The sequence below is a fragment of the Falco cherrug genome, chromosome Z (genome assembly GCF_023634085.1).
Source record: "Falco cherrug isolate bFalChe1 chromosome Z, bFalChe1.pri, whole genome shotgun sequence".
NCBI classification, from domain to species: domain Eukaryota; kingdom Metazoa; phylum Chordata; class Aves; order Falconiformes; family Falconidae; genus Falco; species Falco cherrug.
In genome coordinates, this window is record NC_073720.1 from 13,415,642 (window position 1) to 13,443,354 (window position 27,713).

Consider the following 27,713-nt stretch of genomic DNA (forward strand, 5'->3'; position numbering starts at 1 on the left):
TACTTAAAACTGTGGGGCATGTATATTATTTAATTTAAAACACTAATGTTCTATGTAAAACTCAAATTCAAAGATTAAATACATTTTTGGTAATAACATGACACAGAAATATTCTATAGCTCTAAACTAATAGGAATTTTACATCAGCAGTATTTTGTCCATGGCGTAAGTTTCTAATGGGATACTCGCAGAAGGGCTCTGTCTCAGAACCCCACATACCCTACTTCTTATTACTTAATTCCCAAGTTATTTGCAGACACAGAATTCAAGGAAAAATCGGAACATCTAGCACCATTTCCACATCTGAGGCTAATACATTCCAGCCGTTTAACCAAATAATTTGAGATAATATATATCATCCTGAAAAAAGGGCAGACATAACAGTGTGACATTACCAGGCTCAGTTCTCAGGCAGCCTCCACTGATTTCAGAAACCTTCTCTGACGCCAGATCTCCTGGTTGAAGTGCAGTGTTGTGGTTTTTCCCCTGTCAATTGACAAAAAATATGTTGTGTTGATTTTCAGCTTATGCCTTGTTTCTTCCTTATGGATATCTGCCACAAAGGTCTTACTTGGACATTATCCCTGGTAACTTATCTTGGGGAGAGAATCATGCTACTGAAAGGGTACTGTTAACTTTCAATTTTAAGTTTTCTGGTTATAGTTTCTGGTGATCTGTTCCTATTACTTTAACACCCAGATGAAAAGGCTTTTAGTCTTCTCTTTATACAGTTACTTAAAGATTAAGTCATCTGCTCTTTCTGAATAACCAGACTGAGACCCTGATTCTCCTCACATTAAGACAGCAACTTCAGCTCCCCCACAAGTACTGCAGATCTCTGCACACCCTTCTATTTCTTCAGCCTTCATAAAATATAGGAACATACTGAATACATGAGAATGCCTCTTGTAATAGTGTACAGAGACACTGCAAACAAAATTACCCTGTCATGGAAGCAAGCTTGTTCAGATCTCATGTTAGCCTACAGCATAAAACTGACAGTACCTAAGTTGCTCATCCTCTCTGAAGCCTCAGTAGTTCTCAGAATTGGTGACACAGTCTCCACTCTGTAAAAATTACCTTCATTACTCACTACTTGCTATCTACTGTTTTGTACCTATCTTTAATGCACTGTATGAATGGCTCTGAGCCAACGTGTGACCAAAACTGCCATATATGATTACCTTCTTCTCATCTTTGTTGGCCACTTTACTTTGGAGTGATTTCATTATTTGTTTCGTCATCAAGAATTAATCATGCAGAAGTGAATACAGCATTGCTCTGTCCTCTAAAGAATCACTGCTGGAGATTTAGCATGTATTTTAATCCATTTTTGAAGCACAAACTGTGTTAAACATAACTCTGGAGAGAAAAATAAGATGCTTTTCAAAGAAAGTATATTTTCCTTAACATTACACCATTAATGCAACTCAGACCTTCAAGAACCCTTACAAAGAAATCTTGCTTTGGGGTTTAAAGTGGTCCCTACAGCTCAAGAAAAGCTTTAGGATTCTTTCCCATTTTGGATTTCCTGTGGTTAACAAGCATCAAATTCAGAACCAACTGATGTAATCTAAGTTTCAGCTATCCTGTGTTAGATCCTGTGACCCATTCTGATCAAGCAAAGCCTGAATCAGCCAAAAAAAAATCTGGCTTGTCTGTGTTCTTACACTGAACTGAGCAGAACCACATCTACACCTAATGCCTCTGCCTGCTAGATCATGTCTATTTTCTGTGGGAGCTAAGATTAGAGGATATAATTATCATACAGAAATATCAATGTATATTTGAAACAAAGAAAAACACTAAAGAACATGGACAAGATGAAACTGTACTAGTACTGGACCCTTTGAAAAAGCTTTTGAAAAGCCCTTTGTCTATTAAAAAATCTGAAATATATCTACATTCAGAAGAAAAGCAGTGTTTTCCTGTGAAAAGAATTTGTGGAAAATTGTAAGACCAAACAGAAATCTTCAGGATAGAATTATTTCTCATTTTGTTTTTCTAAAGAACTAGAACTAAGATCAACCCTCAGAACTGGCCTTTAAGAGTCACCATGAAATATTTTTTAAAGAAAATGTAGTTGTTTAAGTGTACATGCTTCTGACCAGATTTATCCTTGTTGACTTCTGGTCAGTTGTATCAGGATCAGGCTGTTTTTAAGTTTTAGAGATCAGCTGAAGATTATATAAGCTAGAAAGCAGAAAGCATACCTGTAAATAAGTATTAGTTCAGTATGTCACCAGGAGATCTCTATGTTCAGCTTTATTGGACTTTTGAACAAACTGCACTTTCTGTGCACCTGCAATTTTCGTTTTTTTGGTTTACTGTACCATGTACCTTGCCTGTGGAATTCTCCAAAAAGGCTTTGCTTGACTGTAAAATTAACAGAGACTTGCCAATATTTTTAACTTCAGCAGTCTATTTTAGGCAGCAAAGAAGACAGCTTCAGTGCAAGTCATGTCACCTGACTTCAGTTTACGTCTTACATGGTGTCAGATCTGCTTTGTAAAACACCCCAGAACATTTGCATTAAGAGACTCTCTAAAGAAAAATATGACCAACTTTCGAAGCAAATCTCTTCGGCACAGCTGGGGACCAAGTCAATTGGAAACAAAAGGTGCACAGGGGCATGCATACCATGTGGAATGCTGTGCTTGGCAGGCCAGCAAGCTGCAGTGACAGACATGTTGCTGCTTTGCATTGTTTTCACATCCCAGGTGCTGGGAAATGCTCATGCAGCCTTAGCTAAGAACTAATGCTTAAGCTCCTCTGCAGCTTAACAGGATTGTGCTGCCTGATTAACAACCTCATTCTGCAGACAAGGATGCCTGAACCTGAGTTTCAGGGCAGATAAAAAATTAGCCTCCAACCAAGCTAAATGTGAGAGGTTCCCTGTGCGGAAAACCAAGGAGACAGGAGGCAGTTTTTAATCGACCAGTGCTACATCAAACCTGACTAAACTGTTTTTAGCACAGCACTGATTCACAAAAAAGTTTTTTGCTTCAGCTTAACCCTCACTAGTGCCTACACTAGCAGGCTGTGAACTGGATTAGTAAAGAAAAGCAAATAAATTTAACTCTATTAGAATTATGTAGCTAAAATGAAAAACAAATAAATGGTAACAAACTCATTAATTCATTGATTTAAACTCTATAATTTTTCCCATGAAGCAGTTTATATGGGAGGTAATGAGCTGCCAGTCGTCAGTCATTGGACACTGCTCAACATACAAGAGGCTGATTGAACAATATTTCATTCTGGCAGCACAACAGGATTGACATTATTAGTTAGGAAAGAGACTGAATATTTTGAGCAAAGGAGAGGCCATCATTCTAGTTTTACCAGTCTGAAGTTATTCTCATAAAGCTGACTATAATATTAGCTTTTCCTTATATGGATTAGAACAGAGGAAAATACTTAAAGCAAAACTAAAACAGGGCATAAACATGCAGTTACTTCAGCTTTAAAACAGAAAAAGGGGGATCAGCATGGCTAATGGATATCTACTATCTTCTAAAGAAATTTCTGTGTATATACAGATTGTTAGAACAACCTCCAACCTACTTACAAATTACAGATGTCAACCTATGAAAAAAAAAGTTCACATTTTGTAGTGCAGTATAATTTTCTTCTAGTCTTTTTTCATAACTCTATAGCTGTTAAGTCCATTAATATAGTACAGTTTTATAACTTGAACTAACTTCAGCAGTCCTGCCCAATAAAATCCAGATATTCCCACCTTCACTGTAGCATCATTTCCAGTACTCACCTGAACCTGCAATGAATCAGTTCAAGGAACTAAAACCAATCACTCTTCTTTCTGTAGAGCTATTTTTTTGTTATCTTAGCCCTTTGAACAATGCAGATGAATATCAAAGAACAAAGGAGGAGGTGGAGATGGTTTAAAGTCTTATTCAATCACATTTAAACCCAATCTGTTTAAAGTACTCTTGCTTCAAGTGAACACTAAGAATAATCCATGTAGAGTTTTGACTCAAGCTTCCGGATGCAGCTAGAAGTTAACATAAAGGTGACAGTGTAAAAGCTAATGAAAAACTAATTTTTTACTGATTACCACCTAAGGATTATTAAAATATGTCTCACTGTTCTCTGTAGCCATTAAGGCTGGCCCTACATAGTCACTGACCTGTTGAACTTTGTAAGCAGTCTGTTAACAGCAGTTAGCTGAAAATCAAAACACAAGAATGGACATACAGTAAAGGCATTTTTCAGGTACTCATGAGTATCACTTATTACCTGCAACAAGTTTCCCTCATGCCTGTCTGAATGAAGACAGCTCACGCTACAAATCCTAGTTCAGCTGTAATAATATGCCCAGACTTTCGTGGAGCTACTAGGCAAGTCATAGAAAGAGTCCATCACACAACTGAAGAAGAGCTTCCAAGCCTAGGCTCAACCACCTGTCTCCGGAACCACAGAAAAGAGCCACACACACTCCTGTGAACTGGAAAAAGTTACTTATTTGTGGGAACCGAGGAGAGGTTTTCCTGAGAGGGTTAAAATCAGCTAAATACACAAACAGCAACTGTTCTCAAGTATGTTTGTTACAATTATGTAGCAGTAAGATCTCCATCCATGCACTGGGATAGCATGATCAAAGTCTGAGAAGTGAAAAATTTGGGAACATGATGTTGGTCCTTAAGCTGTGGCTATCAATCTTCCCTTAGTCAGAAAAAGAAAGCTTTAAGGTCTGGTGGAAACAATGGTAATGGGGTGTGTGGGGACACAAAGTCCTACAAACTCGGTGAAAATTATCTCCTATTTAAGGAATCTAGTCTGTACACTAGACTGTATCTACCTGACCTTGGATATGTAGTACATATAAAGTTGTGATTTCTTGTATAAATAAATCTGAAATTTCAGGTTTGTGTCAAGAACTGCCTGTTATCAGCGGTCAGAATGAAGATGGCAGTTCCCCAGCTAACACAGTTAACAGTCTTCAGCTCAGACACATTTACCTCAGTAAGCTCATCCCTAATTTACGCTACTGTGAAATCATATTTGGGTTTCTTTTGTCTGAAACACAGAATTGAGGGTCTGTCTACCTGTCAGTATCAGTGCCATCCACAATCAAACTAGTTCTGAGTCAATTAGCTTGAGCATTTAATTAGTATCACTGCATTAATGTAACCCTCCACAAGGGCTACAATATTCTGCTTTTTAGTATTGCATCATGTAGAAAATTCCTCTTACAGTTTTAGTAAATTAAAGACTCTTTTCCACATTTTCTTCCAAAAACTGATGTGTAACATTACTGTGTGCTATAAATAGCTTCCCACTTCCATCTGCTGCCTGAAATGTCTTCTCTGAACTGCTTCAGTTTGTACAGTATTTGTTTTGTAGTTCTTCAGGATAAAACATTTGCTAGATTTGTCATACCGTATCATCTCTTCTAGACTACAGCTGCCACGAAATACTGGGCAGTGGCACGTACATGCTATACTGTTAGTACAAATACATTGTTACTAGTTCAAAACAATCCAAAACAGTACTTAAGAAAAAAATCATTTTAATGAAGACATTTCACAACAGATTGGACATCATTGATTTAGGGAGTATTCCACTTTATCAAAGGGCTGACCCACATGGCCATATTAGTATCTGCTACACTTTTTACGGTAGTATGGCCATTGGTGAGTAGCGAAAAGCAGTAAGAAATCCAAGAGCCCTGGTTCAGCAGCACACAGTGTCATTAATCATCTGAGCTGAGTAACTCTTGCTCAGCGCTCTGGGAGACAGCAAATACTAAAGGCCCCAACAAATATGGGTAACAATCATTCTTGACTTAGATTTGGTTTGTGACTATAATGACAAAAACATATGAAAATGATAAACTAGAGTTTATCATTGCTGGTTTCTATTACAGATCATTTAAATCAAACTACAATTTTTACCTATACCAGTCACTGTCACAGTTTCCAATAAAGTTCAAATTAGCCAAGAAAATTTGAACGATGCTGGGTAATTCTGAAACATGGTTGTGTTGTGTTTGCAGGGCAAGGTTTTGGTGGCGGGGGGCACAGGGGCGGCCTCTGTGAGAAGCTTCCAGAAGCTGCCCCCGTGCCCGGTGCAGCCCGTGCCAGCCGGCTCCGAGCTGGGCCCGGTGCTGGGCAAGGCCGAGCCCGTCGGTGCCGGTGGCAGCCGCAGGGACCGTGTATTTCAGATCGTGTATTTACGTGCGAGCGAGCCCAGCAGCCCCGCGGCCCCCGGGCCGGGGCAGGGGGAGGCCGGGGGGCTCCAGGCGCCGCAGCAGCGGCTCCCCCAGCCCGCGGGGCGGCCCCCGGCGGGGCGGGCCGTGCCCCCAGCCCGCGGAGCCCCCGGGGGAGCAGCTCCCCCCCCGCAGCCCGGGCAGGGCCCCCCCCGGGGCAGGGGGTGCCCGCAGGGGGCTGTGACCCGCGGGCAGCGGCGCTGGGGCAGCTCCGGGCAGGGCCCGTGGCCCCGCGGGGAGAGGAGCCCGGGCCGGGCCGGGCTGGGGCAGGGCCGGTGCCCCCGCGGCGGCCGGGCCGGGCCGGGCAGGGGGCGAGGGGGCAGGAGCGGCGGACACGAGGTGTGAACTGACCGCAGCCCCCACTCCCCATCCCCCGGCACCACGAGGGGTGAGGAGGGAGAGAAGTCAGGAGTGAAGTTGAGCCTGGGAAGGGATGGGTGGGGAGGAGGTTTTTTTAGATTTGTTCTTGTTTCTCATCGTCCTCTGGTGTTAATAGGCAATAAATTAGGTTTTCCCAAGGCAAGTTGGTTTTGCCTGTGACGGTAATTCCTGAGTGATCTGCCTGTTGTTACCTTGACCCACGAGCCTTTTGTCCTCATCTTCTCATCTCCGTCCAGGTCCAGCTGAGGCAGTGACCAGTGACGGAGCGGCTCGGTGGGCACCTGGCAGCCAGCCAGGGTCAGCTCACCACATCATCGACAGCACAGTGACTCACAGTTTTACCATTAGGTTCCAAAACAACATGCTGATTAGATATCATTATCACTATAGTTTCGATAATGACTACAGTCTCTAGCCTTGGATTGCTCGGCTGTGCACTGTACAAATACAAAAGGTATGGTTCCTGTTTCAAAGAATGAGAAACCTAACAATTTAATGCATAAAAGTTTCTCAATAAATCATAGATTAGAAGAGGTCTCAGGAGGTCATCTAGACCATCTAAATGCCCCAAGGAGGAACTAACTGCCAAATACATTCCTGAAATTTTCTTAATCTGTTCTTAAAAATTTCCAATCAGGGGAATTTTACAATCTCCATAGGCAATTTAGGCTACTGGTTTATTATCTTCATTATTAAAATGTTCTTAATATCTGATCTGTATCTTCCCTGCTGCAACTTGATGCAAGTACTTCTTTCGCAGTCTAAAAGCAACAAAACAGAGACTACCCTTGTCTCTCTGCAGTGCTAAGCAATGCTACTTTGAAATCACCCTTGTCTTCTCTTATTCAGATTTATCAGTCTTGATTCATTTTTTTCATATGCCACACTCTCCAGAGATCTAAGTCTTCTTGTTACTCTCCTGCAGACTTTCTGTCTATCTTCCGTGAAGAACCTTGCCTCAGAATGACAAAGTATTTTAGTTGTAGCCTTGAAAATACTGAAGGGAATAAAAGAATCGCTTTGCACACCTCAAACCAGACTTTTGTTGATAGATCCTGGCAGAGTATTGGCTTCTTGCACAGCAGGATGACATTAGTGACTCCTGTTCCTCTTGCACATCATTACAACATTTATACAAAATACCTTCTTGAATCCTTGTTACCTCTTTCATGTATTTGTGCAGTTGAGTATCTGTGTTTAAGAGCAGCACCCTGCTCTTGTTTCTACTAACATTTTTTTTATCAGAAACAGTACAGTGACATACCAAAATAACTGCTTTCTCTTCCTTTTCTCCGGTAAACTGCAAGTCCCTCTCCTTTCACTGTTGTCTAGTAAATACACTTGGTATAACATTATCCACATCACTAATGAAACGCTAATTAGTTGCTGTACCGAGGAGTTAATCTTGTGCACCTGGTTCCAATCTGTCCTTTTACTGACAGTGACTCACTGATAACCACTTGTAAGTGGTTCTCCAAGGACCTGTGCATCCAGCACAGTAGTTTCATCTCGTCTGCTAGCTTTCTAGTTTCTAGGTTTCTAGCTACTTCATGAAAATTTCATGAAACTGTATTGAAAGTCTGACCACAGTGCAAATGTATGACATCACTGCTGATCTTCTGTTCTCAAGACATATTGGCCTCCTTTAGAAGGAAACCAGTGTTTTGAGAAGACTTCCTTTTCAGTGGGAGCCTGTGTTGCTCCTACTTATCTCCATGTTCTCTCATATATTAACTTCAGTGTCTTCCAGCAGTTCGTAATCAATCGGACCACACACGGAGGGTACAAGTGTCTCTGTTTTAATTGCCTAAAAATGGATAATTCAGGGAAATCTGTGTGGTGATCATAAAAGCTGTTCTTCACTCTCCTGCCCCTAAATAATTTTAATTATTAAATTTAAAAATAATTTTTAAAAGTTAAATTTAAGTTTTGTTATAAATTTTTCCTTCTTGTGCCTAAGCTGATCTAACAGTTAAAAAATCTTCACACAAGAGAAGTGCAGAGGTACTAATTGCGAACAGACTACAGAAACTGCTGAATGGGTATTCTGCTGCCTGAAAGAAAAGATCTTGTCCCCCTTTCCCCCGTCCTCTTTTAGGTTCTGGGAAGAGTCAGGACAGTGTCACACAAGGTAAGACAGGGCATGCTTGCCCTCTCCTACTGCCAGTCCAACCCCTTGTGACCACGTGTGACCCCTCTGCCCCACAAACCCTCTCCATTTTCCCATCATCTCTCCAGCTTATCGCCCCTAACTCGGTCAGGCCTCCCCAAACGGCATCATTGCACCCATGTGAGGCCACCATTTTGATGCAGCTGTAAGCCACGTGTTATCAATGCTTTCTGTGATCGCTATAAAGATACACAGAAAGGAGTGTATAAATATGTATAATGCATACATACACAAAATGAACTTATATTTGAAAAAGTTTACATATAAAATATCACTCAGTAGGAGGTACTGAAATTAAGAAAGTTTAAATATGAATAGAAAAAAATTAAATAAGAAGAAAATACAGTTATGGGACCAGCAGTTAACAAGGCTACTGAAAAAACCACCAGATCAACACACAGTATTACTTGGGCAGTCTTCGTGCTGTGCTACAAGATATGGGCAACATGGCCTAGTAATCAACTTTACAGGAACATGTGGAAGGGCATAAAGAAAAGTTCCCAATGGGTTTTCCCCAAAAGCCCACATCCATTGGATAAATGACAGCTGAGCTGCCATTTCTGAAACACAACTGAGTTGTGCAGTGTGACGAGGGCAGGGGACTGTACTTACCAAAAGGCCTCTCTAATGTGAATGGCTCTCCTGAGTATGATGCCGCATTAAACACATCTCCTGTTAGGACAGATGAACTCCTGAAGGCAACTTCTAGATCACCCACACCTTACGTAGCAGACTGTGCCTTACAAACTCAGAATGAGATGTCTCCTAATGTAATATCCAGCAAGCTGAAAGTAGATGCCAATGAGTAACTCATCAGACTCACTCTTGTCTTCAACAATTTTGCAGCACAGATCCAGCATGGTTGTTCAGACCTACACAACCTTTCCCATTCAAGTCCAGGGGAGGGGGTGGGCTGGCAGGTAGCAAACTGAGTTCTAGCTGAAAGCAATGGCATTGCAAGGCACAAGACAAGGAACAAGGTTTTCTTGATGCTTGTCTGCATTTGGGCCACTTCAAATGAATCCAGTTTGGGTTTGGTACGTTATTCTGGTCAGCCATAAACAAAAATCAGCCTCGTTAAAATGTATCTCCTTTTCTAGTAGTAGAATGGGCAGTCTTCCGCTGGAGTTCTTGTTTCTTTTGGACTGTTCAGTAGGGTTTGTTATTCTTTTATTTCTTGTTGTGGCTGGAATGCAGCCTGGCACTAGCCATCCTTTTTCTTTTAATGGTTTGAGGAAGGCTGTCCCTTCGGGGCTGTCTCTCAATAACCCCGGAGACCTCCTCCTTTCCCAGTGTTTGCAACTTGGCCACAACAGCCTGGGAGACACATCTGATCACATCTTTGGCCCTGTTTTCAGCCATAGTTTTAATGTGTTGCATAATAATTCTGAAACTTGTTTAGAAAAATGATACAGCTTTTGAAAAAGAGGCTATAGAATATACCTTCTACTCCACTTGGGCTCTTCAATAATTTATGTACAAAGAAGGGTCCTTTTAATTCTTTTACTACTCCTTTTACTATTTTATTCTTTACTACATGATGGTGTGCTTTCTTAAAATTCCAGAACCTTCCAGGGCAGCAGATGCAACTCCACAACTTTCTTTCCACTGTGAAATAAGATGCACTTATTTTACTTTGTATTTATTTCAGTGCTGCCTGTGTCAATATTAGATTGGCTCACTGGCACATTATGCAGCTTGTGTTGTGTTGCTGTAATAATCTCACTGCTATTACCATTTGTGAGAACAGAGCATGATTATGTGACCAATAAATGTCCAACCGGCTGGTGCTCAGCAAGATTTTGTGTAGAGGTAGATCAAGATAAACCTTCCACACATGTCAGCTGAAAAGAGAAACTTGTCACTGGCACTCCCAGGAGAAGTTTCAAAAAAAATTGCTAGCTTCCCAGATGTACAAAAAGTACAAGAATTTTCAAATGTTTTACACTTTGTTTTCCTAATTGCAGGACTGAGGACCAGGTCAACAGGTAGAGATCTGTTATCGGAATGAAGCGTTTACATATTCCAGCAATATGCATATAGATGGATAAAGGACTTGCTGCAAAGAATAATGCCATGTCTTACCCAGCACCACTATTAATATTATTCCAGCTGTCTGGGTATTGTACTTCTGCAATCCCCACCTCCCACTGGCCTGACAGCTCTCCGGGGCTTGGAATAGCTGTTTGCTAAAGTTCAAATTGTTGAAATAAAGTTCAAATGCACAACACATTGTTTTTGTGGGGAAATGCTGGTGTAAGCATTGTTGGGGAGCATGATGTAAAAGCTGCAGTTTACCATTCTTTTTCTCCCACTCTGGCTCCAACTGCTAAACATCATGGAATTGAGAGGCTTTTAACCAGCTGTTAAATATCTAGGGCCAGCAACACCACTTTACAAACAGCTGTTTCTTCCTTCCTTGCCTTCTTACTGCTAGAAACTTTTCAGTTTTGCAGATTCTGTCCTCAACAGTGTTAACTTCTTAAAGCTCATCAAGATGAATAAAACATCACCTTGATATCCTGGTACCTATAGCCAATTAATCAGCACATGGGTATCCAATTCTTTTTCAGTTTCATCTACTGCCTGTGAACCTCTGCTCATAACTGTTGTCAAATCTTTCTTTTGTTCTAGACATCCTCACATGGTCTTTTTTTCTGAGTAGAAGCATATTTACTCTAATTTTGCACCAATTCACAGACATGATTTTCCTTGCAGAGCTGGGAGGTTTCCCATCCACAGGTCTGACTGACAGTGCTGTGGAAGGTGTGGTTGTAGCTCTTTATAATAAACTCCAGTAACACATTGAGGCAACAAATGGTAACTGTGCTGCAAGACATACCCACATCTTGGTTTCTAGCATCCTGTTAAAACAGTCCATCACAGAAGCCTCCACTTCATTCTTAGTAACAAAGCAGTGAAAATTATTTTAGTTTAACAGCATGTCTAAAGGCTCGTTTAAAAGCATCAGTAATGTTTTCAAAAAGTGCTATAAAATCTTTGTCAACATAAAGATAAGGGAAAGGACAACCCCTGACATGCAGGATAATCCCTGTCATGGTATTACAAGTGGCTGTTGTCACACTGAGATGTAGGCAAAAGCTGCCTCCCACCCTGTCCAACAAACTTTTGTTTCCAAAATCCCAGGCCAACCATCTTCTCTCCAACACACACGGTCTTTTTAGGAAAACCCTTTGGGGTGTAGCTGTCCCTACACACATGTTCCTGCAGAGCTGGGGGATTTTTTGTTCTGGCTTTCTCCTTTAGTGATGCAATGTTACGTTTACTTTTTAGCACAGGACAAAGTCTGCCCCAGCAATACTGTTTGGTGATCTGGGTGGTTTGAAGGTGGGGTGAAGGGGGCCTCTTGGTCAGATTCAGGGGTCTCGTCTGTTCTTTTGATGAGCCGAGGCAGGGCGATGGCCTCTTGGTTAGCTTCACAGGCTCAGCCCTTTGCACAACACATATTCACATTTCTCCATGTCCCCGCACTCTCTCTGACACACTCCCACACCCTTGAGCTGTACTTTCCTTTTATTTAATTTTCTTTCTGTTTACCTACAATTTTGACCTAACTTTGTTATCTCTTACTAACATTTTTATACATGCACTTTAAAAATGTAGTCCTTATATATTTATAAAGGAGTGTAACTATGTATAAACACACATTGATACACTTTGTACACTCTCACATGGATCTTTATATACACACACACGTATTTATGTATGTATGTATGTGTATATATATGTACATACGAGGGCCTTTGACACACTTCTGGGGTAATGAAAAAGACAGAGTTTCAGATGTCAACAATTACAGGGGGTTCTGAGATCACATGGGGTATGGCCATGACCATGACAAAATTGTGATTCTCATGGACAAAGAGATGACTTCCTGGGCCTGAGGGATCTGATACACTTCTGAGCTAAGGGGGTCATATGGCTGGAAAAGGGGCAAGGGCTTCTGGGGACGATGGTTAGACTTTCTGAGGGGCAGGTCTTCCAGCAGAAGTTGGGGGAATGGGGCCTGAACCATCTTGTATCAAAGTTAATGACGATTCCCTCAGTTGTAGCCTTCTTCACCCTTTCCTCATCTATTTGAATTACAATAGAGGTCTATGCTGCTACCACTTAAACAAGGAATGCAGCGAGGTATTTGACATACAGTAATCTAGGGAACAGTATATAATAGTAATTAGAGAGAGGATTTACAAATGAATAGTATTTTAACATGTATCAGGAATTATTACAGGCAGTTTGGGTTGATACGGCATTGCTTAGGCTAAACAGGATATATGATGACTAGGGTATAGTGATGACACAAGACACAGGAGACTGGACTTCTGGAGGGATTCAAAGAAATATCATGAATGCCAAACAGCCAACAAACCATTTTTTATCTTCCTTATATTAAGATAAAATAGTATGATTGTAACCAATTACCTTATATATACAAAGATACTTCATGTTATTACTTAAAACAAAGGGGCCACATGAGGATCTTACCTTCAGATGCCCAGACTTTGTCATTGAACCTGGTAGTTTAGTTAGACTTGGTAGTTTAGTTAAAACTTCCATCTTAACAGGTAATTTCTCCATCAATTAAAACTAATCTTTACTCTTAACTTAAAGCATGTACCTTTCAATTTTTTTTTTTTATTTTTAGGTTTTTTTGCTATTTTTACTCTGTATTCACACCTACCTTTCGTATCACCATAGCACGACTGCCCTATCACAACTGAATGATGTTGTTCTTTATTTCCTCTTTGCATTCGCAATTAAGTAAAATTAATCTTATAAAGGAAAAGCCTACTCTCTTTGGATTGGCTTCCTTGAACTTTCATGATGTCCCAGTTAAAGTTTAGGGGTGAAGAAGCAGCAACAGCAGCAACAGCAGCAATCCAGTTTTTGACCAAACTGTGAGTGGATTTAGATTTGGCTACAAGTCACCTTTGCTTTTCTTTTGTTTCCACCAAGGAAGCAAAGTCACACCACATGGAAGCACCCAAAATGTGCTATTCATCAAATAGATTATTCTGTCCTAAATCACAAAACCTCCATTTTTGTATCATGATTGCTTCTCCTGATTGTTCATGCTCCGCTTAGAGGTCTGAAGTTTTCAGAAATTATCGGTGTCAAGTCTTATGAACCAATACATGCTCACAGGGAATGTTATGTACCACATGTTCACCAGGAGCAGAAACATGGCAATTTAAAAGTACTGCTAATACGGAATGACTTCACCCCGAGGGAATAATGAATGTGTTGACAGATTTCCCACTCAGAAACTCTGATTACCTCAGGTTGTCAGGTGGTTGAAAATCAGGAGATGAGAAAATTCCGCAAGACAAGGAAAACAAATGATATCAGATGTAACAAATGTGCTGAATGAGATCTTTTCAGAGATTATTAACTGTAAAGCTAAAGGGATCATAATGATAATCTAAACTATATACAAAGGGGATAGGACTCACCTAAGTGCAACCCTAAACAGCAGAGATCTTTCAGAAAACATTTTTAGTATTTATTCTTAAACTTTCATTCTTTCACATTTTTAATTCAGCAACCTAGAGTGGGGTAGGTAAAAGAAACAAAAATAACACGGAATGCCTTTGGCACTAGCAGTTTCTTAGAAATATAAAACAATCCCCTAGCTACTTTTTGGGGCATTATGTCAGGCTGCCCTAAGACCTCAGGTTGCTTAGTTGGTCATATGCTGCTGCAAGGTGTGGGTGAGTATGTGGCAGAGGAAAGTTCACCTGGCAGCGCCACGGCTGTGCTGGGCAGACAGATGCTGCAGGCAGGAGAATAGCTGTTCCTGTGCTGGTTCCTGCTGCCCCACAGAGTGTCTGCAGAGTTCATCCAACGGCACCAGAGCACCTCATGCACACTCCACAGGTACAACATGTGGACACAGGAGCGTACGTATTCAAGAAGCTTCTAAGTACTATTCTGAAATGCTCACATGTTGCAAATACTTCTGGAATACTCTGTCCCTCCCAATGCCCATGACACAAGATGAGAAACCTGGACTATGGAAACAAGTAAGTGCTTTGAGATTTACACTTGTCTGAATCTTTGCAAATTTAGATTTTTTTCTCAGTATTTCTTATCATGTTTTTCAGTGAAATATGGAAAAATATTAATGATAAAGAAGCTGGCAAAAATGAATCTGCAGTCCTGCAGTGGATTTTCAAATTCTGAACTACTGCAGATCTCAGCTTGAACTGTTCCGTGGCAGTGAGCAGCTATGCTTGTGTATACTATAATTTAAGACAGAACTGATTGATTTGTCTCCCAGTTTGTCTCCCTTCCCTGTTCTAGTCACTTCAATGTATATCCTAATAAATGCTCATAATAAACTGAGTTGAATGTTTGAATTGGATGGAAAAAAAGGGGTATCTTTTTTTTTAGGGAAAAGTAAACTTATTGTATGCTTCCCCAGATTCAACCTCAAGATACATCTTTCAGATGAATCACTGTAGTTACAAGTAGACTCCTCAGTCATGCAGTCAGAAACTGATACAAATTTCCTTATAGTTGGGTGCTTCTGGATTTTTCATTTTAAGAATTCTGATCCAAACTCTTCTGAATCTTCAACTGAAAATCCTACATAGTTTATTTTGAAATAAAAATTATACAAAACCTTTGTAAGGTCACCAGCTATCCTGTAACTCGAAACACAAAACTTTTTTACTGCAAGAGAAATTTCCAAAAGAACATAGAACATATAGAAAACATCACTAACACTGCAGAACTCTACCAAGCATAGGTGGCTTCTGGGCATATGAAGTTACTTGCTATACACTATGAACTTAAGAAAACTTCTGTTGATCAGCTGTAGAAAACTGCCATGCAATTTGACTGAACTCAAAGCACATTAACAGTTTGTAATTCCTAAACCAAATATGCAGGGTGTGATATCCTAAGTAAGATGAGGACTAGATGATTTTCCTGTTTCTCAATATTCACACCTGAAAAAACAGGAGAAAGATTTTGATGGTTGTTGCAACAGCTGCAAGTCTCATAAAGTCCTTTTGTATTCCTTCTTACTCATAACAGACAAGCAACAATTTGAAAAGTAGTCACAAGATACTCAGAATAAAGTTTGTACTAGTCCAGACCATACAAAAATTGATAGTAGATCTTCAAAAAGGAAAAGCAGAGATTTAATTTACGCTGAGTGAAATTTTTGGTTTGAACTTTTATTTAGACACACAAGTTAGAGTGAGCTGAAACATTTAATGAAGTGTTTCAGAAGAGAAAGAAAACCTAAACAATATCATCACAGATTTTTATGAAGAAAGCTTTTACATTTTTGATGCTTTTGTAATTAACTTTATTTTTTTTCTAAATAAACTGCTCCACAGTGATAACTTGGGGTGGGGGGAGGACTGAAGAATAGGTACAGCTACAGCTGACCTATCAGTAAAAGATATTAAAATGGGATGAGCCGGTTCTTTAAAAGGGCTAAGATCAGCCTCAAATGAGCTAAGTTCAGCCTAGTTGACCATGCAGCGGGAGTAAGTACAGAGTCATGTGACAGGGGATATTTAACTCAGGGCCAAGCTAAGGGGAAACGTGATAGCAGAGGTAACCAAGAATGGAGACCAAACCAGGGAATGAAGGTGTCCCCTGAAAAATATAGGGGACCAGTCAGGAAAAGGCACCGGGAAAGTCATTGTGAGTGAAGTTATTAGAGCATTAGATCAGTCCTGTTAATTAGTACAACCAAGGACTTATGGTACAGGCTGAATTGCCCTTTGATCTTACCCTGTGAAGTCCTAGAGCCTCCCTGAGAGGCAGCTCTACTGGAGGAATAAATAGCAAACAGTGGTGCTGAAGCTGAATCCAGGGAAAACTAAGGTTTTCAGGGTGGAGTAGATGTTTGAAAGAAGGCAAGCACTTGGGACAAAAACCTAACACAATTCTGCCTGAAGGATAAAAATTGTATTGATGTTTATGTATGTACACGCAGGTACATAAATATATAGAGAACAATTCAAAGTTTGGAAATTTGAGTATCTGGAACTGCTGGAATATTAGCTTCAAACAAGACAAAACCAAGAGGTAGTAGGAAGAAAGGATTTCTGTTGTTTCATGAGTCTGTAACTAACCTGCATCTAATTCAGTGAAGAATACAATCCTGGGAGAGCAGAAGTTTGGACTGAAATCCTGATGCAGCTGAAGGAAGTGGCTGAACTCCATTTGCTTCACTGCAGTAAGGAATGTGTAGAAGTCAAACTGCCACAATCTAAATGAAGGCCAGAGCTTTTGAAAGCCACCTTTGCTCCCAAGTACCTGGTTTCTGATAGCAGAGCTTCATTTGCAACAGGTGTTAATTCAGTTGGAACCGAGCAAACCTGACACATTTAGAAAAGCTGTTTAGCTGGGCAACAAAAAACTAGATGACAATCCAATGGAAATAGCTTAAAAAACATACAAAGCTCTTCTTAAACATAAACATGAACATTATGAGACCCAAACTATCCTTCTGAGCTCAGTCCACTGGAAAATGTTGCCTGTCAAAGCACCACATCTTTCACAGGAAAATTTAGTGGGGCAGAGTTCAGTTTTAACAGCACAAAAATTGCTACGGTTACCTATCAGGTTTTGCTCCTCATTGCCTTTACCCTAACTGCATTTATCTAGATTTTGTTTTCCTTCAAGATCTGCAAGCTCCATGCCAAATAAGGGTCCTGTTAATCTTTGTGTCAGGCTTTATCTAGGCTGGACTTCATCACAGAAAACCAGTATGTGCACTCACACTGCAGACCTTGTTCTATAGATACTTTTGGTGCCACGAAAAATGCATATGGTAAACGGCTGCATTCATCACGCAGACAGTCAAGCATGACTTGTTGCTTAAACTTGCTCACTGCCTGGGCAACCCACCTCCCTGCCTTGGTAGTGCCGAGTTCAGCTCAGTAATTGCAAGCCAACTCTGAAAAGAAGAGAAGGCTGCTAGCTGCAGCACAGCGTTTCTGCAGCAGGAAGCTTATGCTGGCTGAGAATCCGTACGCTGCCTTGCAGGCTGCTGCGCTCCCTAGAGGGAACTCGTAGCAATGGAAGCTGTATTCATTAACAGATTATTAATGAATTCCCAGGTGACTGCTGGAATAGTGAAAATATTACAGATGATGATGGTACAGCGTTTCAGCAGAATGCAGGGAAAATTGGCTAAAAAGGTGCTCCTAGGATCAAGTCACACCGTTTTCTTTACTTCTCGCCAGCTCAGTTACCAGCTTTTCTTTCCTTTCTCTCTGTTTCCCTTCAGCATCTGAGTGCCAATTCATGCCAATACCAAAGAATTCCGAAGGTAAGAACACAAAACAGGACCTGCTAACTAGTGAATGTATACAGAAACACAGGAGAGGGTAACACACAGGAAGAATAAAATAATAGCTAAGGAGCATTAGACAGTGGAAAATGTGATGGCAGTTATGGGAGCTTCAGGAGGCTTGTTTCCTGAACCAACATATTTTCATTAATGAATAACATAAATAAGATAAAATTACTTTTATATCTATATTTATATATATATATATTTATATAAAATATAAATGACATAAAGCAGTAATAACATGATATTAGTATACAAAGTGCATTAAAAATGCTTAAAAAAAATAAACGCAATCCTGAATATAATTGTAAAAACACATATAGAAGGAGTGGCATCTCTGTGTCTGGCTTATTTCAGTGTTTCAAAAGAGAGACCACTGACTGACAAGTTAAAAAAAAAATATTTCCAGAATGTGAACCTTACAATATTTAGCATACCATGTTCAGTTGAACTGATTTTACTTTTTTGTAAGTTTTAAATTTCTGCTAACAGAACTACAGTCTACTCTGTCCTTTATGACACAGAACCCTTTATAGTCAGGTAAACATACAGTAGGAACAGATTTAACTGCAATACTTACTTTCGCCTGGTAACGAAAAGTATGCTGACCCATGTCAATTCATGAATGCTTCCTGAACAAGGACTGGAAAATCCAGCATTTGAAAGAGTTTCACATATATTAAAAAAAAAAAAATAAATAAAAATTAAAAAATCCAGAAAGAAAGTGGGGAAAAAAGACCCCAAAGCATAAAGATAAACAAAGAGCAAGCCTTTAAGGTTTACAGCTCTGACTGCAAAATACTCAGCTTGGCAGCTGTAGGAGAAATACAACTCTGTGTACTTGTACACGTTCTCCCCGTTAGAGGAGGAGTCAGTTTTGCAACACTTACGTTCCTTGCTGGAGGCAAAACAGTGATTCTCTTCAGTGCAAGCAATGTTTGGAGCATGACAGCTTTAAATGTGAGAGGTATACTCTGTAGCATAGGAATGCATCAGGAGAAAAAGATTATTTTTAAGCATCAGCTACATACTCTACAGCTTGTTGAGGCTCCTTTTAAATGCTTACTGCCTAGGATGTTTTTTTCCGGTTTGTTTTTTTGTGGGTTTTTTTTTTTGCTTGGTGTCTTTTTTTTTTTAAGAGAAAACTAACAGACCTTCAGCATAAACTGCATCCATAATACTCTGTGTGCCAGTAGTCCTTGTTTGATATTCTAGAATAGCAGAAAAAAATAAATTATTTTTACAAAAAAATGATAGGTGTTGGTTTTGCATCATAAAGCTGACTAAACAGAAGAAAACAGCCTTTTTTTTGTAATTCTGTTAGCTTTCCCCTGTGATTTGCAGGGAGTTTTAAGTTATGCCATAGGGTTTTGAATTTTACTGACATACTCAATTGTTCACTGGTCATCCACCTCTACTTAACTGAAAACATCTTTACATATTCTTATTAATGCTTTCTTTGAATAACATTTTTATCCTCTCTGCATTCATGCCAGTGAACAGAACAGAAAATAAAATGCATGCATGTGTAGTGAAAATTCTTTTAAGCAAGAAGATTGAGCCAAAACATTCTTTTTCTTAACAAAGCAAGATTTCTGTGGTATGGATGTGAAGCTGTTATTAGAGGCAAGTCTCTCCAATCAAGGCCAGAATTTTTCATATCTGGTCACTAAATGGACATTCTGCAGAATATTTAAAATAATCAGCAATCATATGAACAGTTTCTTAGCAAGACAGGCAAACATTTTCAGGTGAGAAACACACACATTTTGATTTATCCACATGGGGATTATAAAACTTCAAGTGTTTCTTCAGCATGGTTTGGGCTACGCTAACTGCCAGCTGCTACTGAGAAGAACTGTTTCAGTTTGCACCTCCACCTGCGTTGCTCCCTTCCATCCATCATGTGTGCTGTGTTATCCATTTGACTCAATGTTAAGAAGATAGTCTAGGGAGCTAAACTGGTGGAAGGCATTTCCTGTTGCAAATTTCTGAACAGGCTCACTCTGAGGTTAAACATGCTGGCGGTAGGGGAATGGAATGCATAGCTGGCAGTAAAGACCCAGCTAAGTGTATCATAAACTATTGATCACATGCTCACAGCGTTCAGCCAGCTCTGAGCAAATCCCACCAGTGACTCTCTGTGTTGAAAGGGATGAAACTGCTCCTGGTAAATAGGGAATGTGTGCTTGAAAAGATGCTATCATCTCAGAAATAAGAGGAGGAACAGAAGGTAGAATGTAACAGGTATTTCACCTGCCAGAAAAGATGTAGCAGGCTGTGGCTGGTGGTTTTACTTCTGCATCTGCTTGTCCCTGCTAAATTTGGGTGGGGAGATCAAAATGGGGAGTGGGGGAAGAGAGAGATAAGATCCTGCCTAGGAAAGAGATTTTCAAAATGAAGGTCAATCAGGAAGTACTGTCTACACCATCACTCTCCTAATTTCTCTAAGAAGAGTGTAAAACCTTAAGGTCTGCATGCACATTTGCCCCCCCTAACCAAAACAGGCTTTGTACCCCGGAATCAAATTGGTGGGAAAAAGAAAACTAAAACCATATCACTAATATTTAGTAAAAGACAAGGTGAGGGATGAGAGTTAAGAACTATCACTGAGATCTGTAACAAAGATAACCTTTCACATTTAAACCTGCGCTATCCAGTCTATAGCTAGCTGATGTAATGCAACCTTGGTAACTGTAGCAGCAGGCAGTGCAATGTGAAATAGTTCTTAAATACTTCCCCAGGATTTTGAGTTCATTTTTTTTTCAGCTTTTAATGAGTACTGTGTGCCTGTGGCTACACTAGTAGCAATATTCAAGCCAGTCAGTCAAGTCTGTACAAGCACATTCAGCCTCTGGTGGAATACTGCCAAGAAGACAACTGTGATCCTAGGAGCACTGGATTAAGGAGAGTATTTTAAGGTAGTAGTATGATCTCGTACACGCAGAACACAGGTCACCCACGTTCAAGAAAGATTTTGTCAAATTAAGACAGGAGAAAAGGAAGGTCACTGCAATGAGGTAAAGGCTCTAAAGCCTATCTATTAAAAAGTAACTGACAGAACGTGGCTCATTTAGTATGACAAAGTAAAGGCTGAGGCAAGAAAATGGAACAGGCACTTACTTGTCCCTACAAAGGTAATGTATGTCTGTAAATACAAGTACTGGATAAGTCTGGTAGCTTTTAGGCTAAGGAACAATGCTGGAGCAAAAACAACAGGTAGAATGAGAACATAAATAAAATCAGGTGGTAAACTAAAAGGGTACTAACCATTGGAGTATGAAAAATTGGAGCAGACTTTAAACAGGGTAAAAAAAAAGCATAGCTACTTTCAGAATAGAGCTTGGCTAGTCTTTGAAAGGGATTATCAACTTGACTCATCCCATGTCATGTAACTGGTGTATCCACTTTAGAAATCTGGTTTAGGTCAGGATCTTAAGCTGCCCCAGTAATGAACTGAGAAAGATTCCTCTGTGGCTGGTCTAGACTGATTTATGTGGAAAAGTTCATAGGCTTGGAATGTTAAAATAGGCTATTAAATTCCAAACAGCCATCCTTAATATCAAAAGATCATTTGTGGAAAAGAAGTTTAAGTACATTAAGAGAGCAATGGTCTAACTTTATTTTTGATTTAATGACATTTGTATCAGTATAACCTCACCAACCTCAGTGAAGTTAATTCTGCGTCGGAGCTCCATCAGAATTCTGACATTCTGAACAGAATTTCACTACCCTCAAAAAAAGCAAAATAGTGTCACAAGAGGAAACATGTAGGATTGGGAGAAAGGCAGGAAGGAAGATACAAGTTGGAGAAACCAGTCAAAGAAAGCAGTAAGCTTTCAGGAAAGGGCTTTACTGGTGAGAAAAATGCTAAAAGGAGCATGTCAGGCAGGGAGATTGAAAGGGCATATAAGAGGACGCTGCAATCCGCCTTTCCCTTTCCCACAGCCCTTATCTACCAAAAACCTCCAGCCTTCTGCAGAGAGTAACAGTTTGTATAGGAGTTGTGGCTGTCCCTGCCCTTCCCTGTGCCCCTGGAGAAAAAAAACCAAAACCCAAAACACTAAAAACCCCAGAGGACAGAAAACAGGGGGAGCTTCTTTTTTTGATTGTAGAGGAAAGAATATATGAAATAAAAGAGTAGAGAAAGAATTCATAGAACTACAGGGAAAATTATATTTTCTTCTGCTGATGTCTACTTCCCTTACCATGACCTCCTCTGAAGAAACAGCAGCCAAACCCCTCTGATGTGAGTCTCTTTAGAGACAGACAAAATAAACTTAGAGAACATTTGTCATGCAAGAGAAGATGCGGCAGGTGCCATGGCTGCTCACTCACATCTCACATCACCCACGTGTCTCAAAAGTCCTGCCTCTTATCACACTGCAGGTTTGCCCCAGAAATACAGCAAAGAGCCCTAGGACCAGGATGTCCTGAGCCCGTTTTGACAGAGCTGTAGCCCATGCTCTCTGTAGCCCGTGATGGGCTGGCAGCTGAGGCCGTGCCTTCTTGTTTACCCGGAAGTACCCCAAGAACAGCAAGTTCAGGTCATTCTGCAAACACTCCACGTCATCAAAAATACAGCCCTTCCCTGTTTCTGGAGTTTTGGTCATGGACAAAAACACTGGTTCTGGTTTATTTTCAAGATCTGTTCTTAACACATACTCCATTTCCAGCCCTTACATTTGTGAGTCTATTTTTTTATCCTTTGCACCTCTCAGACAAAACCACAATCACTCTAATTGCCAGTGTGTTGTGCCACTGTAACCCTTCCTCAGACCTCCATAGTAGTCTGCACTTGGGGCACCTTATTCTTGCACTTCTGTTCTTGGGATACATGAGATTGCCATTTGCCACAGAAATCCTCAGTCTTTTTTACCCTCAGACGTGCTAATAATTTTTGTATGAACATGTAGTCGTTGGTCACACAATGGGATCTCAGTCAGTGTGACCTCTCAGCACACCCACCACTCTGGAGAGCAGACACAGCTTCAGGAGCCCAGTGGCCACGGGCAGGCAGGAGACCACATGGGTGTGACTGACGGTGGCAAAGTGGCCGCTGAGATGAGCAAAGGAAGGGAGGAGTGCCTGGTCCTGAGGGACCTGACACTTTTCCAGGGTAAGCCTGCCATGCGACTGTGGCAGACACGACTTCTGCCAGAAGTGAGGTCACTTACCTTGTGTGAAAGTTGTCCTTTAACTACTAACGAAGGATTCCATCTACCACACTTACCCATGCTGCAGCCAGTGCAACTCCTCATCTGCGTTGGTAAAACAGAGAAGACTGGGATTCTACAAAGTTAGGTACAGTGCGAAGACCTAGCTAGCTCTAACAGTGCTGAAGATAATTGGAAGTCTTAGAGAGCCTGAATGAATTAATGAACAAATGAATTAATCAGATCTTCTAGTTTTACAGAAGTTGTTTTGATATATTTATTTTTGTTTTGAAATTATAAACACATCTTTGGTATTTACATAACTATAAGGAATATGCCTGTCATCATGGAGAGCTGTTCTTCAGGAATCATCCTTGTCTCATGATGTCCAATATACATTCAAAATACTTTGATAATTTTTTTTTAATACAGACTTCAGTCTGTAAGTGTAACGTTATCTAATTCAGCTTTGTATCACTTGCCCTCTGAACACCTGTAAATTCATATTCAGCTGTCCAAGGCCGGCATGTTCAGCTGAGTTGACCTGTTGATATAGATGAAATAATTGCTGTTTCTTGGATGGGGTCATCGCACAATGTGGCAGCTTCCTACTTCACTAAGCCATGCTTGATGACTGTCTCCTAGAGAAATTTGTGAAACGTTCCTATCTTTTTTTTAACTGTGGACTTGTATCAAACCCTTTCAAACAAACCCTGCAGCTTTCATGTATGTCTTCACTGAATATTTCATTCTCTCACAGTTGGCACATAGTTTAATTATGGTCATTATTAAAACAGGATTGGAACATGGTGGAAGGAATGGGGATCTCACCCACTATCTGTATTTGGATTTGTTATATTTCTTGCATTTCTGCGTCAAAAGCTCCCTCCCTCCCATTTAATCATCTAGAGAAAAGGAAAAACAGTAAACTATTGTCTAGAAATATGTTTTCTTCTCATGGGAACATTCATGAAATAAAGATGATATTAATCTTGACTAATTATTTTTTTGCTTAAATTATAAACAAAAATACTTCTGTACCACAACAGCTTGGTTGATGTGAGATGCACATATACAATTACTAGGTTAACAATGTAAGATCTAACTGACAAACAATGATGCCATGAACACAAAATAGCAATCACACAATAACATGGTCTCTGTGATAGACCAGCCAACCCTTTCAGAGTCTGTTTCATCTCTTTGATCTGTAACTAAAGTTACACTATCATAAAATGAGTCATTTCTTATTGGATATTTTTACTGTTACAAAAAGCCTGCTTACATTTCTAACCCAGAATGGGTTTCCACAAAACTCTACATCTAATTAACACAGTATGTCCAACAGAATCTCATGTTGTTTGAAAAGACAAACAGGCAAAGAGGTGGTAATAAAAACAGGCTTTCAAAAGACTTGTTTCTCAGTTATTTACAGTTGCTCTTAAATTGATCTGTCTTTTGAAATATTCTAAGAAACGGTCCCATCCATTATGGTTTTATACATATTATACAGCTTTTAAAGACATTTTAAAAGACACTAAATACAAGTAACACTTAAATTCTAACTTATATGACTGTCTTATTAGTACAAGCTGTAAGAGTGTATTTTATGTATTGCCATCCTTATGTTCAAATGTGAAAACGTTAGAACTCTGCCTTGAGTCATTTGCTCCCTAAATCAGTCAGAAGTTGTTGAAGTAGGTGAGGAGATGTATGTGAAATCAATAAAGTATATAACGTGCAGGAGGCAGAACTATGTAATGATGATGAGATTCCTTCTGATTCTGTAATCTCTTCAGTTATGAACTTGGCCTAACGTACGTCTCCACGCCAGTCTGCTGACGGCCACCAGCGTAAGCCCTATGGCCAAGAGCAGAGCCTCCTGAGGGATGTGTAAATTCAGCCCTGACTGCAGCAGAATGGCTACACAAGGACCTTTCCTGAGGTGTGCCCCAATGTATTCGTGTCCCTTGTTCCAGCACAGTCCCAGGTCTCTGCTCTAACTTCTGGGCCTGGCAGCTGTGCTATCCAACACAGCTGCAAAATCTTTGCCTTCTTATATTAGGAATTTTCCAAGGCATATAATTTGTAGTGTATAATAGGACAGAACACATCATATTATTAGATGTATCTATATTAGAAGAAAACTCTCCCTTAGGGATTATTTCCAGTAAGTGTATTAAAGCCATTATGAAACAGAAAATAACGCTCACTTCCAAAAAAATACAGTTATTGAAAATCATGTTATATGATTGTTAAGAGTCATAGTGCTGTGTATTGCGTTTGCAGGGCAAGGTTTTGGTGGCGGGGGCCACAGGGGCGGCCTCTGTGAGAAGCTTCCAGAAGCTGCCCCCGTGCCCGGTGCAGCCCGTGCCAGCCGGCTCCGAGCTGGGCCCGGTGCTGGGCAAGGCCGAGCCCGTCGGTGCCGGTGGCAGCCGCAGGGACCGTGTATTTCAGATCGTGTATTTACGTGCGAGCGAGCCCAGCAGCCCCGCGGCCCCCGGGCCGGGGCAGGGGGAGGCCGGGGGGCTCCAGGCGCCGCAGCAGCGGCTCCCCCAGCCCGCGGGGCGGCCCCCGGCGGGGCGGGCCGTGCCCCCAGCCCGCGGAGCCCCCGGGGGAGCAGCTCCCCCCCCGCAGCCCGGGCAGGGCCCCCCCCGGGGCAGGGGGTGCCCGCAGGGGGCTGTGACCCGCGGGCAGCGGCGCTGGAGCAGCTCCGGGCAGGGCCCGTGGCCCCGCGGGGAGAGGAGCCCGGGCCGGGCCGGGCTGGGGCAGGGCCGGTGCCCCCGCGGCGGCCGGGCCGGGCCGGGCAGGGGGCGAGGGGGCAGGAGCGGCGGACACGAGGTGTGAACTGACCGCAGCCCCCACTCCCCATCCCCCGGCACCACGAGGGGTGAGGAGGGAGAGAAGTCAGGAGTGAAGCTGAGCCTGGGAAGAAGGCAGGGTGGCGGGAAGGTGTGTCAAGGCTCAGTTTTCATTTCTTATGATCCTGCTCTGCTCTGATTGGTGATAAATTCATTTTCCCCGACTCGAGCCTGTTTTGCCCGGGCGAGCGCCCTGCCCCTGCCCCTGTCCCTGCCCTCACCTCCGCCCAGACCCTTTCCGTGGATTTTCTGTCCCTGCCCAGCTGAGGAGGGGAGGGATGGAGCCGCTTGGGTGGGCTCCTGGCAGCCGGCCCCAGCCAGCCCACCACATGCTGTGGTGTGTGTGTAATATATAGATTATATATATATAATGGTTGTCTAGAAAAATGTTGTAGGTGAGCAGTACTTCATTGCGTACTGAATATTCTTCATCTTAACAAGAAAGCTGCTACATTTTGCATTCACTTGCATGATTAATGTGCTAGTTTATGAAGGAGAAATACATGTGTGCTTGAGATTATTCTCTCCCAAGTAACATTTACTGGCCATGGTTGGAGAAGAGATAGTGAACCAGATGGACCTTTCATCTGAACCAGTATGACCGTTCTCACAGCTTAAATCACGAAATGACAACAACATGCATCTTTTCTTCCCACACGTGCACATTCTAAAACTTCTTCCATGCAGTGAGCCGCAAGGAAGAAGTCTCTGCCATAGTTAACTACCTTGTCTTTCAGGAAACAGTGAAAGAAATAGCTGGATCCCAAATAGGAAATTTTGAAATAGTTCCCTCCTATGAAAGCTGTCCAATTTTCCACTTAATTATTTTAAACCGAAATACTTAATTGTTATTCAGGATTACTGGGGGGGGACGACACGGACACGATGACACACACACACGACACGGACACACTGATTCACCTTTTGTACAAGTACAGAAGTGTACTTGCTAGTTAGAAGAAACCACATAAGGACCATCAGCATACTAAAAGCATTCGAGCTGGTCATTTTAGTACTGACAACTTCTAGTAATTAATCTTTACTTAGCTATTCTTTTATCTGTTGTGTTTTGTTTTGTTTTCTTTTGTCCTTTTTTGTCCTTCCTTTGTGCACTATGAGTGATAGGCATAATTGCAAAAAACTCCAACTTGTCTGTAATGATGATAACTATCGCTCTCCTTGGTAATTAGTAACTTTTCTTCCTAAGAGTCAATCAAGCTTTGTATGTGATAATGTGTTAGCAAGAAACAAACAGTCACAATGCCTAATTCATGTTTTTAACGGATGCTGTTCTATCATAGTAGTTTAAAACTGGAGGAATGTTTTATCAGTGAGGTATACCTACTTCAATTTTGACCTTTTTTTCTGCATATTTGTAAGAGGAACTAAATTCTGCAAAGAGATGAAGATAGCCACACAGTAGAGAATTAGCAATCAAAATGGCTATGAAAATTTCTTACAAACCACAGACCGAAAAGAAGGAATTAACACATGGAACTTTACAATGACACAACCTGAAGAAACAGGCCCTGGAGACTGGAAAAACAGTTACTTCACTGTTCACAATTTG

The 27,713-nt window shown here is 41.1% G+C and overlaps 1 protein-coding gene across 7 annotated transcripts in view; it reads right to left on the reverse strand.

Moving 5' to 3' along the window:
* PRLR (prolactin receptor) overlaps nt 1-27,713 on the reverse strand; it is a 122,870-nt gene that overhangs the window by 67,920 nt on the left and 27,237 nt on the right. For 4 of the 7 annotated variants that reach the window (XM_055699192.1, XM_027811146.2, XM_027811105.2 and 1 more), the window contains exons 1-2: nt 18,707-18,977; nt 396-486 (exon numbers count right to left, since the gene is read on the reverse strand). The gene's annotated coding sequence lies outside the window, so the exon portion shown is untranslated. Of the gene's footprint in view, nt 1-395; nt 487-1,184; nt 1,363-9,395; nt 9,569-18,706; nt 18,978-27,713 lie in introns of those variants that run through there. The other 3 variants (XM_027811122.2, XM_027811115.2, XM_005432888.3) reach the window with 3 other exon arrangements.